Source organism: Marmota marmota, unplaced genomic scaffold (genome assembly GCF_001458135.2).
Source record: "Marmota marmota marmota unplaced genomic scaffold, marMar, whole genome shotgun sequence".
NCBI classification, from domain to species: Eukaryota; Metazoa; Chordata; class Mammalia; order Rodentia; family Sciuridae; genus Marmota; species Marmota marmota.
The window spans coordinates 12506970-12524902 of NW_025999961.1; the positions used below are offsets into that span (position 1 = coordinate 12506970).

The following is a 17933-nucleotide window of genomic DNA, read 5'->3' on the forward strand; positions in this document are numbered from 1 at the left end:
AAAAATACATGTGTAATTTTTCCCCACATCTTCACCAGCTTTTATTATTTGTATTCTTGATGATTGTCATTCTGATTAAAGTTAGATGAAATCTCAACCTACTTTTGATATGCTTTTCCCTGATTGCTAGAGATGTTGAACATTTTTTCACATATTTGTTGGCTATTTGTATTTCTTTGAGCAGTTATTTTTTAAAAATAAACTTTTTAGCAAGTTATTCCTTACAGAGTTATATTTATTATTTGGCTACTGCTTGACAACATTTAGACATATAATAATTCTACATGGAATGAAAGATTTTTTTATTTAATTGATTTTATTAAAGTTTGCTTTTTTGTAGAAAGGTCCACCTTCATAGGTACAATTATTATAGAATGAAAGTATGCTCTTTAATTTTTAGTGCTTTATGATAACTAGAAGGTAATTTTTGTGTACCTTTAGATGTAGTTTTAAAAATCACATGCTGAACTATCATTTCAATGTTTTTACCAGGAATTAATTGCTTTTAGTAGAATGTAGTTTTTCTTCACATCAAAGGACATTGTTTTTTTGAGGTACAGATTTTTTTTTTTTTTTGAAGTTAGAAATAGTCTTATTTATTTTTTTCTTTTTTTTTTTTTTAATTTTTTATTGTGGGTTGAGGTACAGATTTTATTTATTCCATTCATATAGAGTTTCCTATAGTTTTTGCACTTTAATTCATCCATTTCAATTTCCATGCCTTACCATTTCCTAGTGATGGGGGTGACTATGGGGAACTTTTATCTAATTTACAAGATTGGTTTACATAGGATTTACAGGCAAAACTCAAAAGAAATATGAAAACTTGCAGAATCTTAAGTTAACTCATTGGTAAAGTAAAATATAGAAAGAATTGAAAAATAATATTGTATAATAAAACAAAATTCATTCTCAAATGTTTAATTCCTAACCAATGTTCTGTTTATTCTTTATTTTAGCCTTGATGTCTAAGCCACACTGTCAACAGGATGACATATGTTCTCAGATATAGAGTGTGGAGAACTTTTATGAGGAGGTCATTAAGAAACTTGTGATGACTATTAATACACTCATTTTTCAAATGCTGTTCCTATCTCTTTCTCTCATATTTCTATATATTTTTTAAAGTTAGAATATATTGGTTTTGCTTAGCATTTGTTAAATATGTCATCTAATTGTAAAAGATAATACAAAAATTGGTAAATTACTTTTTGCACTTCAAATTTTTAAAATTTAATTATAATTATTTTTACATGCATATTAATCACTAACATTGACAAAATTTTAATTTGAAACAAGAACAAAAGTTTACACTTTTCTAAAAAAGTGTAGTATATATAATATACTACCATATCATACACAGATGTAACAGGAACTCTTATTTGTATCCATTTCTGCCACTGCCTTTTCTAGGAGCACTAGTGAAGTTATGGGGGCAAATATTTTTCCAGAGTAAATACTACTTCTCCAAGTCTTCCTATTAACAATTTGCTACCAAGTGTCTCATTTCCAGCAATGCAATCATAAAAAAATGATGTGTATACCTGGGTCTCATCTTTAAATGGAAGGAAGCATTCCTCTCCATTTTATTCCTCTTTCAGAATATAGATTTGGAGTGATTTCTCTCATAGCATATAAATGAATTCAACTCTTTAAAAACACTGAGAATCCAGACAAACAAGTTTCTGATGACTATTAAAGCAGAACTATCATAGAAACAGAAATTTATTTTTAAAAAGCTTGCTTTGATAATACATCATTGCTGTATATATTCCAATTAAGAAAATTGAATTTTACTTCAGATCTCAGCCTTTGATTATTTTCTTAATTAGTCACTTAAGTATAATCCAATTTTTTTTCATATTATACCTCCATTTATTCTGATATTAGCAACAAACATGCAAAAATAATTAATAAGAAAACAATCAACTTTTATGTGTGTACCTCATCAAATAACTACATTTAATTAAATGCTATATAATTTACTAATAGTGTCTGAGCGTTTGAAATTTCTCTTGGAAGACAACCTTAATGTATAACTACTACTATTATATACAAGACACAAACACAACCTATTGACATATATGTGGGCTCTGAAATAAAAGGACATTGTTGAAAATGTATGGTTACATGATTCACAGAATTCTGGAGCTATTATTATGAAACAATTTTATATATTCTAATTTCCTCATGTTTAAAATTTCAAATAATTTTAAAATTCTAACTCTAATAAATATTATCCAGCTGAGGGAAAATGTTTAGTATGCTCGGATATAATACTAGTTACCAACACTGGTCATATAATAACCTGTGACACATTGAAGGTTCTTTGAAACTGAATTTAGAATGTCATTCTCCCTCACTGAACCCGGGTTTGAGTTTCCTTTCTTTTGCAGTTTGTGATTTTATCAGGGGCCTCCTAATGGTTAGAATGATCAAATAAACACTGAAGAGGCAGTACGTCATCCCCAAAACAGTGCTAGACTGAATATTAAATGAATATTTAATTTTGATTTAATTTTGATTCTGTTCCTAGTTAGCAAAACATTTAACAGTCTAAATATTATTATTATTAGTAGTAGTATAAGTACTAGTAGTAGTAATAATAGTAGTAGTTATAGAAGTAGTAATAGAACTGGGGATTGAACCCAGGGGCTCTCTACCACTGAGCCCCACCTCCACCCCCAACCCCTTTTAAAATTTTTAAATTTTTGAGAAAGGGTCTTGACTTCATTAAATTGTTAAAGGTGGCCTTGAAATTGTCATCATCCTGAGTCAGCCTCCGAAGCCCCAGGATTATAGGTGTGCTCTAGGGCATCTGGCTGAGCATTGTTATCTCTTTAAAAGGTCTTAGAGAAGATGATGTTCATAATTTCTCTTTCTCTATATAATTACATATTGTAAGTATATTGTATATTAATGTGTGTGTGTGTGTATATATATATATATATATATATATATATATATATATATATAATTTTTTTTATGGTTGGCACTTTAAAAAGAAATCTATGTGTAGCCAGAAAAATATGTAGGTGGTAATTATTTTATGGAGCTATACTGACATCCTTTGGTAAGGTTTTGGTTGATTATAATTTAATATAGTGAAAGATAAATAGGGAGTCAATTACATGGCTGATAAGTAGATAAAAACCTTCAAATCCATTTAAATCTGTCCATAGACTAATTTGGGTATGGAATTCATATTTATGATAAATAAAAGTTAAGACAAAAAGAAACTAGATCAAGTCCAAAATCTAAATATTTTGATAATACTAACTACATATTAATTATTAATAAAACATTTTATCTCCAAAATATTGAAGTACAAAGCTGGTAAGATTAAGCAGATAAAACTTCCAAATTATGAGCACGGTATTTTCTCCTTATGACAATAAACAACAACAATAACAACAACAACAGAAACATAAATGGAGAATCAAGGAGAGAAAGTTCACTAAAAAACAAACATTTGAAACTGTAACACCTATTACTTTGGTAACAACACATCAGGTCTGATGGCAATTTGACTTGGCGCTCCCATTAATACTTGGGAGTGTGGTGACAGCATGGTAAAGAAAAATATATGCTAGAAGAAAAAAAAAAAAAGAAGTATCTATTTAGAAAAAAAAAAAAATAGGAAGAAGAAGAATTGCAAGAAACAATTGCAGAATCCTGTTCCTGGGATTGTATTACGGACGCAGGCGGATTAGATTGGGCTGATTACCTTAGCTTGAAACAGAGAGTCTTTCTGCCCTGCGGGGGAGGGGACTCCTTTCAAGCAGAGCCCTCCTCTCGAATGCGCCCTCCCCTTGCATTCACTTGCAAATCGCTGTGTGCTCGCAGAAGCAAGCACTTCCCCAGTCTCTAACCTTCCCATGGCGAGTGCTGCAGCTCCATCAGCAGAACCTTTCTCTCCGTGCGAGCTAGGGCTTTCCCCCCCCTTTCCTTTCTTTCTTTCTTTCTTCTTCTTCTTCTTTTTTTTTTCCCCCTTAATCAGAAGCACTGAATGAAAGCCAATCAGAGAGAGAGCTCGCCCCCGTTTTCTTCGGTTCCCTGACGTCCAGAGTTAAAAGTGATGCTGAGAGAAAGCTTGAGTTAGATTGAAGTAGAATCAGTGATAGAAAATAATAGCAGAAAACAAACAAAAAGGGGACATAGTGACAGTTTCTCCAGGGTTATTTTGGCTGGAACCAACTTCCGCTATCCAGAAGCTGATAAAAAAAAAAGGTAGGAAGACTTCACCTTTTTTCTTTAACTCCCTTAAGGTCTTTTTCTTTTCTTCCCTTGGGGGAGATATGCTTGTTTTTTAAGTTGTATTTAACAATTATTTCAAAATAATTATGTTTAATAAACAAATAAGGATACAACTCTTTATAGCAGATTCCAGAAAAAAACTGGGAATATCTATATAGGTAATGCAAAGCTGGATAAATTACATATTATGCTCAATAGTAGATCATGTTATTAGAGTTTGCAAATTCATTCACTCTGAACAAACGCTAAAATTTTAGTGTGGAGTGTAATTTATCATGCTCATATTTGTTTATTTTAAAAATCAGTTTAAGAAGGAACATTGTTGCTGTGAACTCTAACATAACCTAACATTAGTTTGCATTCCATATGAATGGATTCACTCTGTACTTCTTCATAGTCATAGTTCATTGTATCTTCAATATAAAGAGAGATGACAGGCAGAAGAGAGAAGCTGTCAATGGTCACTAAGCATCTATATATACAGTAGATTGACATTCATCAGAAATAAAATAGGCATAATGCCTATATTCACATTTTAAATCTGAGTCAGAAGTATGAGGGGTGATAGATTAAGAAGGGGGAATTAAATGCATGTAGTCAGCAGTTGCAGCATTTATTGTCTGTGCTGCAATAAAATCCATATTTTATGTGGTGTTAAATTAATGCAGCATATTGCAAGTCTAAATGCCTGTCCCCAACAAGTAACTATTGATAGCATTATAAGTATGGATAAAAACAGGAGTCTGCAAGTGTTTTTATGCCTCCAAATAAAAACCTATCTCTTTATCATTAAAAAAGGGGAGACTATAGGTACACTCAAAGACAAACATCATTTTAGTACCAACCTATCATCTTTTGCTTTCAAAAAAGCAGATCTGTTTCCTTAATTGTGGTCCTTTATTCCAGTAAAAGCTTTTATTATCCAAATCTGCACATCCATTTCTTCTCAGGTTTTTAGAGGTGCATTATTTTTTCTTATTTTTTCTCTTGAAGGATCTATATTAAAAATAATCTGTCCCTCTGATGCTGACAGCTGTTATACTTCAATGCATATGTTAGTAGACTTTCTCTCTGCACACCATCCCCCTCTCTATATTTCTTTAAAACATAGCTACAAGAGCTTCTCTGTGGTGAATAACACTTGGCAAGAGTGTGCTCATTTTTTAGGTCTGGTATGGTGAGGATTTTTAATTAGTAGAACTTTCATGAAAACATTATGTCATTGACAGAGCTGCATGTTCATTTTTAGTTAAGGTGATGAAAAAAGGAAGAGGTTAGTTACAGCCTAGAAAAATGGGTAAATAAGTTGCCTGGATAATCTCTGCCCCTTTGCACCCAGTGTAGTAAATGTGGCACATATGTATTCAATGTGCAGTGCATAAGGAAATAGGGGCTTCTGTGGGAAGGGAGGAGTGCAGGGATGGGTAAGTGAACAAATATAAACAGCCTGTGTCTGGTTGAGGGACACATCAAATGAAAAGCCTCTCTGATGATAAAAATATAAAGAAATGCTCCTTTGATATGCTCTTTTTTTTTTTTTTCTTTTTTTCTTGGCTGTGTTTATAAAGTATGAGTCAATGTCTGCTTTCATTAAATCAGATACTTCTTTGGTTTCAAATACTTGCTGCTAACAAATTGACTTCCCTGGTGAATGCCTTTGCCTTCTCTGACTCCAGTCAAATAATAGAATTCCATTCACTTGATGTTGGGGGGTGGAGAGAACCAAGGAAATGGGAAAACAGAATGTAAACTGTATGAGAACCCATGCATGTGGGCATATATGTGAGGGTAATGGTTAAATTACCTGTTACCTGATTAAGGTTCCAGGTGATATTCCTTGATACTTATTTTTTTTTTAAAAAAAAACTGTTTATTATGAAAAATAGTACTATACAGGATTCAGTTTAACAGTTTACTGTTAGGTTTTACCTATGCTGAGGTTTTCTTTAAAAAAAAATAAATGAATGATTTTCTGCCTAGGCAGATACACATTTTTGGCAAATTATTAAGAAAGTTCATGTAAAAAACAACAAATGATTTTTTTCACATTAAAAGTAAAATGTTTGGAACTGAAAATGTAATTTGCAAATGTATGAACTCTGATGAAAATAAAGGGTGAAAGTCTTGACCTCTACTTAATTCCACATTGAAACAAATAACTAAAGCAAAGTATATGTTATCTGGGGGATTTCTTGCCATATGACTTATTTCCTATGTTTTTTAACCTACTTTGCAGCAAGCGATAGCACCATGTCCTCCTGGTATATTTCCTTTTTATACCGAATCATTCCACTAGGCTGCAGCACAGGAACAGCAGTGACTATGATGATGCTGATTCAGCAGCAAAGTGAACTATATTTTTGTTAAGTGTTATTATCAGTAACAATGTTGCACAGTAAGCAATTAATACAAATCATGGATTTAATTCAACTATATTCTAGTTCTGGGGCTTCAAAAATATTAGTAACAGTTTATTCTTATTTTTGCTATGTAATTTGCATTCTAATACTATTGCCACATTAGAATTGCTTAGAAATTACTGAAACAAAATATGTAGAGAGAAATGTAAAAAGTAATTATGCCAATCATAACTAATTTCATTCAGATATTTCATCTGAATTTCAGGTGTAGGTTTTGAATACTATTGTTGATTTACCCAAAATATTATTTTGGAACAGGACTTTAGAAATGCCAATTTACTAACTACATTAGATTTAATAGTTCTGTCTGAAAGAGACTGAAATAAAAAATCAAGTAGCAAGAAAGACTCCCTTATTCTTGTTAGATTTATATTGAACAAATGTAAAATTGACTGAGCATTACTATAATTATAATTTATGATACTTATTATGAATGTTTGGGGGAAGAAACCAAATTCCAAAGAATAACATTTTAAACATATAGATGAAAAATGAAATATAATATACAAAAATTTGATTTTCTTTTGATAATTCTTATTTAGACCAATGGGTTCATCCAGAAAATTTTGTTTTGTCATAGAAACCTGAAACACATATAGAGAAAATATCCTAAATTTAAATGTTTTGAAATATGCCTTTTTTATTGTTGTTGTTCTTACTTAAAATATTTGGATCATGTTCAGAGAGCATTAATATGACACATTTTGCTTTTAATCCAATGAATTCAACACTCAAAATTAGAGATTTCTCTTATGTATATAATGAGAAAATTTTCAAACAAGAAGCAATGCTATCAATTCAGGGTCACCTCTGTCCTCTTCTTACTTTCTGACTCTACTGTAGCCTTACCTCACTTGACATTTTAGTATGAGCCCTTGAGCCCTTGACAGTCTAGTTGTGTTTTCTTGTTTAACTGGATGGTGCCTGAAACATGTAAGGCCATTTTGTTTTTTCCATACCTTCCCGATAACCTCCAATCCAACTAAAATAAGACATGAGCATTGTAAGATGATCAGATCAATCACATTAAAGTTGTAGATTTCTGGGAATGTATGATCTTTAATGAAATATTAATATTGATCAGTTAAAATAATCTGACAGGTCAGGTTTTTAAACATTGTTTTAGAGTCAACTTTTGCTTAACACTTTAGTATCAATGTGACTTCTTGCAAAAAGTAACATAAATTAAAATTTAAGAATAAAATGCTTTTTAAAAAAACAATTTATTTTTTTGTTTTGTTTTGTTTCTTTGCTGCAGTGTGTTGTCTTATTCTCTATACCTCTATATGACTAAGAAACACTTGTCAAACATATTAACCATATTGGAAGTAGGATTAAAAAAAAAGAGAGAAAAAAAACTGCTAATTGAATGCGAATGGGTAAAATAAAATCACTTTTTACATCATTTTAGCTTGTAAGGTTCCTTGAAAATGCTTGCTTGTGGGAGGTTGAAATACCTTCATGTGACAATACCTCTCAGCAAAGAGATCCATATCCTTCAAGAGTTTATCAGTACGTTTTAAAGCACTTTACCAAATCATGTGATCTCAATTTCAATACCTTTTTATTTTTATTTTATTTTTTTTTTAGAAAGCAGGCTTGATTCTACAAACTCTGTATGATACAGTGATATAAATTAAAGTTAAATGACATTTTAAGCTTCAGGACAAGATTAAGCAATAGGCCATAAGATAGAATACAATACTTTCTCACAACAGGAAATTCAGCATTAAATGACATGTCTAAACACTTCAGAATCCTATTTGTCTTCATAAATGGAGCAGTAAGATTTTTTCTCTCTCCCTTCTCCCTTTTCTTCCTCCTCCCTCTCTCCCTCTTTCCTTTACTTCCTCATTTGTGACAATTACAAAAGTACTTAAATAAATATTTCATGTGCTTTTTTATATTGCCCTATATCAATAATATTTCTGTAAATCTTGTGTTTTTATGACCAGTATTCTAACGTCTGCCACATTATACACTGTATTTATTGCATTATTCTTTGCATCATAGCATGAAGTATTTGACAGTTCAGTTGGCTAAAGTGTGTCTTTAAAAATGAAAGCGATTCTTATTTATAACATTGAGGCTTCTGAGAAGTTGTAATTGGCACCAATATAGTTGATTGCACTAGCAAGGAAATATGGAATTCAGATTTATTAATGGAATTTCTTCTGCAAATAATCAGACTGTAGACTGCATAGGCATGAATTATTATACTCAGTGCATCAGTTATTGATTGTGGATCTGTGTTGATTTGCTGTATGAGAAAGTATTTAAGTAGTTTGATAGAGCCTTGATTTTAAATATAAATCAAATATAAATTTCGTATTTTCAGAAAGCAGTGGTTCATTAGACATGTGGATTTTTCTTTATTGTGAAAAAGAAATACAACAGTTTTTAATGTTAAGAAAAAAAAACTGATATGTAGGGAAAGATGTCTACTCTTAATATTGTGGAGTAAAGAACTGGCTCCTGATTTCCAATTAAAAACTTGGGAAATGAGTTGGAACAATAATCAGGTTAAGTAGAACATGTTGCAAATTAAAATAATCAACAGGCTGAATAAAGTAAATATTTTAACTTGAATTATTCAGGTAATTCTCTTCAGTCTTACCACAAGATGTGTAAATACAAGAATTAAAGTTCAGATTCAGATAGTTATCTGAATAGATCAAAACCAATCAACATATTTGCCTGGGTAATCAGAAAATTTTGAATACATTTCTAGGCGTAATACTAATACAGCTTTTAAAAGTAAACAATTTCCTTTTTTCATATAGATCCATTCCAAATAAAACCAGTTAAACTTCCTTTGAAGTCATTGTAACTTCTGGGATTTTAAAAAAATAAATAAATATTTCCATAGTTCTTGAATCAAATTTTAAGTTTAAATAAGGAGTCATAATGTTTCCATGGTGATTTAATTTCTAATGATAAACTTCAAGTTAATATGCTTATATTTAGGTAGATTGAAATATTTGAATTATCTGAAAATTTTAAGTGTTTTTTTTAACATGTAACTCTTCAACCCATAAATTATATTCATAAAATATTTTAATAAAACATTTTCTTTTTTGATAATTTTATTTATTTATTTATATTTATGTGGTGCTGAGGATTATAGTGCTAGCATTCTACCACTGAACCACAACCCCAGCCCCTAAATCATTTTCTTTGCACAAACAAAAACTTATAGTTTGCAACCACTAACTTGGTTGATTTAAACCAATTGTCAATAAAAGTAAAGATATAAATTGAATGTTTTTAAAGTCAGCATTGTTTCATTCATTGACTTTAGTTATGATAAAAAAAGGAAAGAAACTATTGGGGTAAAATTAAATGTATGTCAACTTATTCATCAAATAAGAGAACTGAGTAAACATTGATTAACTATTACCTTAGTCGAGTATAAAGTTTATATATATATATATATATATATATATATATATATATATATATTATTTTTTCAGTAGTTAATAACTAGATAGTTTCACATATGTTTTATTAAATCTTCACTCACTTCTTTCAATACACATTTAGTATTGAAAACAAATTCAGGTCTATATGTGTAATTTTTAAATACATAAATGAAATATCTTTAAAATCTAAGAAATACTTTCATTAATATGCTTTTTTTTCTTGTTATACTTAGATCACTTACTGTCATAGAATTGAAATCCAAATTTAAGCCCAATGGCGATGTGTATAGAGCAAAGACATTAATTCACTTTACTTTGTAGGTAGAGGCTAGATTGATCTATCATCAGCTAGGTAGATACCTATATCTAGGTAGGTTCAGGAAGAAAAAAAAAGAATGAATGAGAGAAGATTTCTACTTCATTGAAGTAAATCAAACAAAAAACACTGTTCCTAAAGTCTCTTTATGGAAATGTAATGTTTTTAGTAGTACAAAGAGCTTCAGTAGTATAAGGTAAAAATCTACACTCATTAAGTTAATTGTCTTTTAATTTTGGTCTATCATATATTTCAGTTTATTCTTATGACATATTGGAATTTTTCTCTTGCATTTTCTATTACAAACATAAATAGCATACTGATGGCTTGTTCAATTTTTCCTTAGTTCCTATTAATTTCTTTCATTTTGAGGAAAGTAACCTCGACCATTTCTTCCTGTCACACCAGGAAATATAAGGAAGAATTCAATACAAATTTTGTTCTTGAAGGGAGGAAGAGTCTAATGTGAGATATTCACAATTAGTACCTTATTATTTATAATAGAAAATATTAGTTATGTTCTGTTTCCATTTTCTCAAGATAGTAAAGTCAGACAAGAGAACATCATTGGGCAATCACTTATTCCTCCACCCAACAGTCTTCAGTTTTGGCCATGTATTATATATACAATTAGAGAATGCTCTTAGAATATTGTTTCACTCATTCCTTCTTTCTTTCTTTTGCCAATAAATAATATCATATGCCAGGCACTGTCAGATAGCTAGAAATACACACACACACACACACACACACACACACACACATATATATATATATATATGAGAGAAAATGAACAATTAAAAAAACTGAAATGTACTTTCCATGAGGCACTAAATGAATAATCACGTGACTTATCATGATATTTCAGTTTTGATACATTTAATGATTTTACTATGTTTTTTAAAGTGCATAATACAGGTATCTAACTTCATGTTTACTATTGAAGTTACACTAACATATTCAAAGCCAACTGACATCTTTCAAGAAGCCAACTGACATCTTTCAAAAAATATCAAAGTGAAATAGCTGTTTGATTCAAGATATTTTTTTTCGTGTGTGTGTGTGTGTGTGTGTGTGTGTGTGTGTAGCTTCAGATTCATTCAATGTAGCCCCAAGAGTGGACTGTGAATTGCTGCTTCAGTAAGAGCAGCCTTTTGGTGGGTGATCTTTGGTGCACTTCAATTATTGCAATAGCCAATTTTCATCTTGCAGATGCAGGGAACTATATAGACTGAAACAAGTATCAAAATTTAAGACTACTATGCCCATCCAAGACAAGAAGTGTACAGAAAAAAATACATATTTGAAGGCTAAGTATTTTCCAAAGTTCTATCACTAAAAATTGTTATAAATAGGAGCTTCCTCATGTCAAGTAATGAAAATCTGCACTCCGTAAAAGCCCCTGAATTTCAAACTTAGTCACTCAGTAAAAGAAGACTCTCTTACATAAAATTTCAGGTTGCTTTTTTATTTTTAAGGAGACTGTACAGTATTAAAGCTGCATGCCAGAAACACTGAAATTATTTTTTTAGAAAATGTAATGACCCTAACCTAAATGCTGTCATAAGGATGTTTAATGGATAAAAGCATGAACCGTGGCACCAGTCTGACTGATTAAACCCCTAGCTGTGCCACTTACCATTTTATTAATATTCAATACCACTGCTGGTTTTCTGATCTGTTAAATGGGATTAATGATGGTATGTACATAATAGGGCAATTGTCATGATTAAAAGAAGCATGATTAGAAGAAATCTAACACGAGTACCTAACAATTTCTAACACACAATTGGTGTCCTAGTATTGCATATTGATGTTATTTTCATTGACATAATTATTACTTTATGTAAATTGATGTGATTTGTGGTATTTTAAAAAAATATTGTTTTCTTTTAACCATATCATATGATATTTGTTGGACTACAACTTTACACTTGTTGACTATTTTAACTTGTCCCATTTTGTAAGTTCTTGGTGTTTTAAGTCTGATGCTCTCATCAGTTCTATTAGGGAAGATCATAAATTCTTCATTGTATTTTTTGGAGGGGAGGATGGAGTTTGAATAAAATGATTCTAAGAACATGGTCCATTTATCTATTAATGCAATTGGAAAATTCTGATATAACCTATTATTGTATTTGGTAAGTTCTTTGTATATAAAAGTTATAAATATATTCATTTCCTAAAGATTGTGAATCTGTCAATTATATAGAGTTGAATGAGTTGACTGCAAACAGAAAACTTAAAATGCATTCTCAGATAGCCTTTGCATGAACTACGAACTTTATGGGTAAGAATTTTGAAATGATATAAAGGACACAAATCAGGCAAAGAGGAGGAAAGGGCATTAGAAAGATGGAGACTAAGTGTTGTGAGTTCCATAAGCCACATGAACTCACTCAGGTGAAACCTGAGCCATTTCTGATTATATTCTAATAATGGTTCATTCACAAATTTTCCTTCTTGAGGTCAGAGTAATGAGTATAGAAAAAGAATGATGAACAGAGGTAGAACATTCCAGAAATAATCCCATTAACATTTGATACCTATAAATCTCACGAATAATTCTACAGTCTATATTATAAGCTGAAAGGTCAGGGGGCTACCAATTTCTTAGACGAGTTGCCTGAAACTGATGAAGATATACAACCACCTGCAAAATGTGGAAAGTTTAACAGGTTTTAGTTTGATAATTCATTCTTTTCACAGTTCACATTCAAGGTGATGGGAAGATCATTTTAAAATCACTGTTTCTGTATTTGTTTTCTTCCCTTTTTGGCTCTATATTGTGATTAAGAACACTTCTGGAATAATTTCTATAGATTACATAAACAGACCAAAACATAGTTTCGTTTACGACATACACATTTATGATTCCATAGGTATCTGTCTTTATGAAACTTAATTATAAAGATTAAGAATTATAACAGCTATTTTATCTTTCATTGTTTATTTATAACTCTGGACAAATTAATGTATTTATTTTAGAAGTTCACATATAAAAGGACACACTTGGTACTTTATCCTATGCACCAACTTGTAAAGGTGAGGTCACCATAGTATAGAACATTAAAACTAGCCAACAAATAAAATTTTCTAAATATAGGATAGAGATTTTTATTTGGTCATACTCTATTTTATATTTATTACCTATTTAATCATTCATTTATCTGTTACTCAAAATTATAGTCCTTTTTGTCATTTTTATTAATGCAGCGGCAGTGGCTGTTTAGTAGCATGTTGTTTTTCACAGCCTCACTGTAATATTTGGCTAAATGATTTAACCCTATAGCTGATTGATAGGGAAGGCTAATTTACTATGTTCTATTAACATGGTCTACATTTTAAAATGCCAACAAAGTATATGTATAAAGGCATTAAAAAATAAAATAAAATGCAGTATATTTTATTATCTATGTCTACCTTACTTTTAAGGATTTTAACGGCTAAATATCAGACATTTTTTGTTTGGTTTTAAAATTCTTTTATCATACGAAAGGCAAAGATCACTTACTTGCATTTATTTTTCTTTCATTTATTTGGAAATAAGGTAAGAATAAAATTGTGTAGTATTAGTTGGAAATTAATTTAAAAATCTGAGAAAATACATGTTATTGAATTATTAATTGTGCAGACTTCTAAAAGAATCATGTCCTTTATAAATCCTTCAAATTTTTAAAAGCTTTCAACTTTATGTGTTGTTTTAAATGTTTTCAGTTTAAAAATGACATAAGTTATACTTTGGAGTTCATCAGAGGATTGAAATGAATTTTTTTTTTTTTTGAAGTGTTGACCCATTTATAGGGAAAATCACTGTTAATATTTCTGGCAACATTCTATTCACTTGCCCAGAGGGAAGGTAACATAATTGGGTGTTTGGAGCCATCTTGTGGCCATGCCATTGTAATTAGAGAATGTTCTCTGGATTCAGGTTCTTCTCCAAGAGAACATTGTATTTGAAAACTTTGAATCACATTAAAAATCACATTAAAGATGTATCATAGATGAATTCCATTTAATTGTTACTTATATGAATTAAAACAAACATTGCATTAGAAAAATCTAAAATAGTTTAAGCAACTTTTTGAAACAAGATACGATTTTGCCATTCAGGTGCAAACAAAATCAAGGAACTCCTTAAATATTTAAGTTTTCCAAGGAAAACTCCCTTCCAGCATTCTCTGGTATGGTTATTCTGCATTTTATATAACTTTAAAGAAAAGATCTGATGCCACTAAATTCTGGTCATTGAATATTTTACAGTAGACTCATTGAAAATTCAGAGAGAAATATCTTTGTTTTACTTTTCAATAAATAGTAAAGTAAATGATATTTACTTAGGTTATAGTGTACAAATTCACTAAATATAAAGCATCTTTTACTTATTTTTCATAATAGGGAAATTTGTAGTGTTCTCTTATAATTTTATAAATAAGTGCTGTATTTTTGTAAAAAAGGAATAACTAACTTTCTAGAAACTGGAAATAAATACCTAGATATTTAAATCTAGAAAAAAATCATTGATTGCTCATATGGACTTATACCTCATTATTTACTTTATTTTCTAAATGTAACAAGGTAGAAATTTCATGAAAAACAATTTTCATTTTACCTCATCTGTAGCAATAGATGAGCATAACAATGTTCCTTATTTTATTTCTATAATGTCTATTCATAGCTATTTTTAAACATGCTTATGCTATATCCTAAAGTATTTTTTGTCATCATTGTCATTCCCATCAACATCATCAACATCAAAGCCTGAACAGAATTTCAGTTCCAAGATGGGACATGGAATAGCTTAGTCTCTTAGTCTCTCTTAGGCTGCAATGAAACAGTTTGTAATGCCTGTTTTGGAGGGCAAAGAAATGATTTGGTTTAATTAACAGAATAGAGCTCAATAAGCACTCATGGTTTTTAAAATTATAATGAACTCGTAAGATTATACACATGCTATGTATTAAAGCCACGATTTTTTCATTGATGTCAGAAAGTTGTTTTCTCTCACTGCTTTGAGTAGGCTAGACTGCCTTTTAATATAAAACAAGTGGTCAGAGCATGTTGTTTCTCATGCATAGCCCAATAGCCTGATGGAAAGCACAGATTACTTTGCTTCCTGTTAAACCACGCTCTTTCTGTCAACAAAAGTGCTTCTATTCTAAGAGATATTACTATTGATTTGCTTTATTCTCAAAAGACAGCTAGATTTTTTTTTTTGCAATGCTGCACACCAGGTATGATTTAAAATGAACATATAAAGTATTTATATCAGCTACAAAAACAAGACAGGAATAGAAATGATGTATTTAAGAGTTTAAAAGTGTCCAAAATCCAGATGCAAACTTTTGATGATGTCATATTCACATTTAGTGAAATTGGTGGAAACAAAGAATTTTTAAAAATGAATAATAAGTGAATAATGATAAACAAAAGAAATAAACATAAAAACATCTCTACAAGTGAGCAAAAATCAAGAAACCACTCAAAACTTTAGCTATGCCACTTTCTTCTTAATTTTTGTCTAAAATATAGCATGCTCATTTGTCCACTTATTCTTTGATCTACTTATTCTTAAGTGATAAAGAAATTTTCATGGTCACCTATATCAGATAGTTGGTTTTTTTGCCCACCTTTTATTGCTTTTTTCAGCAACTTACAGCTAAAAATGCTTTGACTTTAGCTTTTAACTCTTTCCTCTTAAAATATGATTATTTGATCAATCATTTTAGTTCTATCTTTTATTAAAAATGATAGTTTTTTTTTTTAATTTCAATTCCACACTACAGAAAAGATTTAGAGAACAAAGAATTTCCTTTGCAATTCAGCCACACTTTAGAATTCTCAGTATATATTATCGAATTTGCAAGGAACTTGGGAAAGGTGTGTGGGTGAGATATTAAATCTTCCTCACTGAGATGAAAACATAAAGACCAATACACTGCAAGTCATTTAGTGATTTGCTTGTGATTTGAATGAAGTCTCAGAGGAATGTGGAGTAGGGAATATGGTCATGTAAGCCTAGAGAAGCAGACAAGGGACGGGGAGGTGCAAACTCTTTCTTTGGTCATTAAAAAGTAAAATTATGACATAATAGCAGATAGAGATACCTCCCGGCTGACCTTCATGTTTGCATCTCTTCCACCCTAAGCCTTCCTAAATATGTTTTTCTTAATCTATTTCTACTACAATTAACCATTTAGTAAAATACATTGATTTTCCATTATGCAGAAAGCAGCATGTTAGGCAGATGATGTGATGAAAATTAACCATATTTAAACTTCTAATCTCAAATGACTTTTGCTCTTGTCCAGAAGACAATAAAAGTAGACATGACAGGACAGGCTGATACTTTCATAGAATAACATAAGCACAGGATATCAGAAGAGTTAAAGATGAAGTATTTGACAATGTTAGGATTTAGGAAAGTCTTATTTGAGTGATGAGCTTAAGCTAAGCCTATAAAGATGTGATGGTTTTACCCATCACTAACTCAACATTTCTCCCATACAACCCTATTTTGAGAGTCACTAGTGCAGACCAGTAAGCTACTCCCACCCCAGAGGTGGTCACATGTACAGAGTCCTACATCTGCTACTAATGCATCAAAATGAAGGTCTTGGCTAAGGATTCTATTCAACAAATCCTATTTTCTTGTCTAGATCAGATAATACCATGGCTGTCTCCTAACCATTCTGCCGTAAGACTTACATGAAGGTATATTTGTGAAGAGCTCAGTCTTTTTTGTTGTTGTTTTCTATTTTTGTTTTCTGCAATTATAAAACTCTGATGTATCTTACCAGCATCAGTACAACTTACTAGGTTAACGTCACATGTCTTCACTAATCTGATCTACAAGTAGGTCCTCTGGCTCTCCTATAATTCACTTCATATTGCAGAAAAATAGTCTAGTTCTCAGTTCTTCCTAGATTCTCCTTATTTTAGTATCTTATTTTTATTATTTTAATCTCTTCAGTTGTGTTTATTTTGGTCACTCTGACCCCAGGTATGCCTGCTAAAACTCATACTTAATTCAGATAGGCCTCAAATGCTATTTTCACAAGACATTCTGTGAGCTCACCAGATAAAATGTCTTTCTAGCTTTGGAAAACTCCTAACTATGTATTTATAACCTCCTTTACATAAGTCAGCATCCACCTAGAGTTACTTTTGTATCTGTCTTATTTATTTTGCATATTATTGTGCTCTTAAAAACAGGAGCATTCTGGTTCTTACCTATAACTCAAGCACTTGGCTCATCATCTCCCATGTATCAGCAAATGTGTGATAAGAAAATTCATTTATCATATAAGTAGAAAATGCATGATGATTTGTTTTTTATGAAAAGAGACAATATCATTGAATAATTTAGAGATTACATGACCCATGAAACACACGCAAAAAAACTGTTTTTCTTTTGTTGTTGTTCCACTGGGAAATATACACTTTCTCCTTCTTTAAGCAATTTTTGTTTTTAAAAGAAGAAACTCAAAGCAGTTTCCCCCCCCCCCCCCCCTGAAC

At 30.8% G+C, this 17933-nt stretch overlaps 1 protein-coding gene across 2 annotated transcripts in view; it reads left to right on the plus strand.

The window, feature by feature from the left end:
* The first annotated feature begins 3702 nt into the window (after positions 1 to 3702).
* The window catches only part of LOC107151185 (cadherin-10), a 163250-nt gene continuing 149019 nt past the window's right edge, over positions 3703 to 17933 (plus strand). The window contains exon 1 of one of the 2 annotated variants that reach the window (XM_015496428.2): positions 3703 to 4230. The gene's annotated coding sequence lies outside the window, so the exon portion shown is untranslated. The remainder of the gene's footprint in view (positions 4231 to 17933) is intronic. The other variant, XM_015496427.2, reaches the window with a different exon arrangement.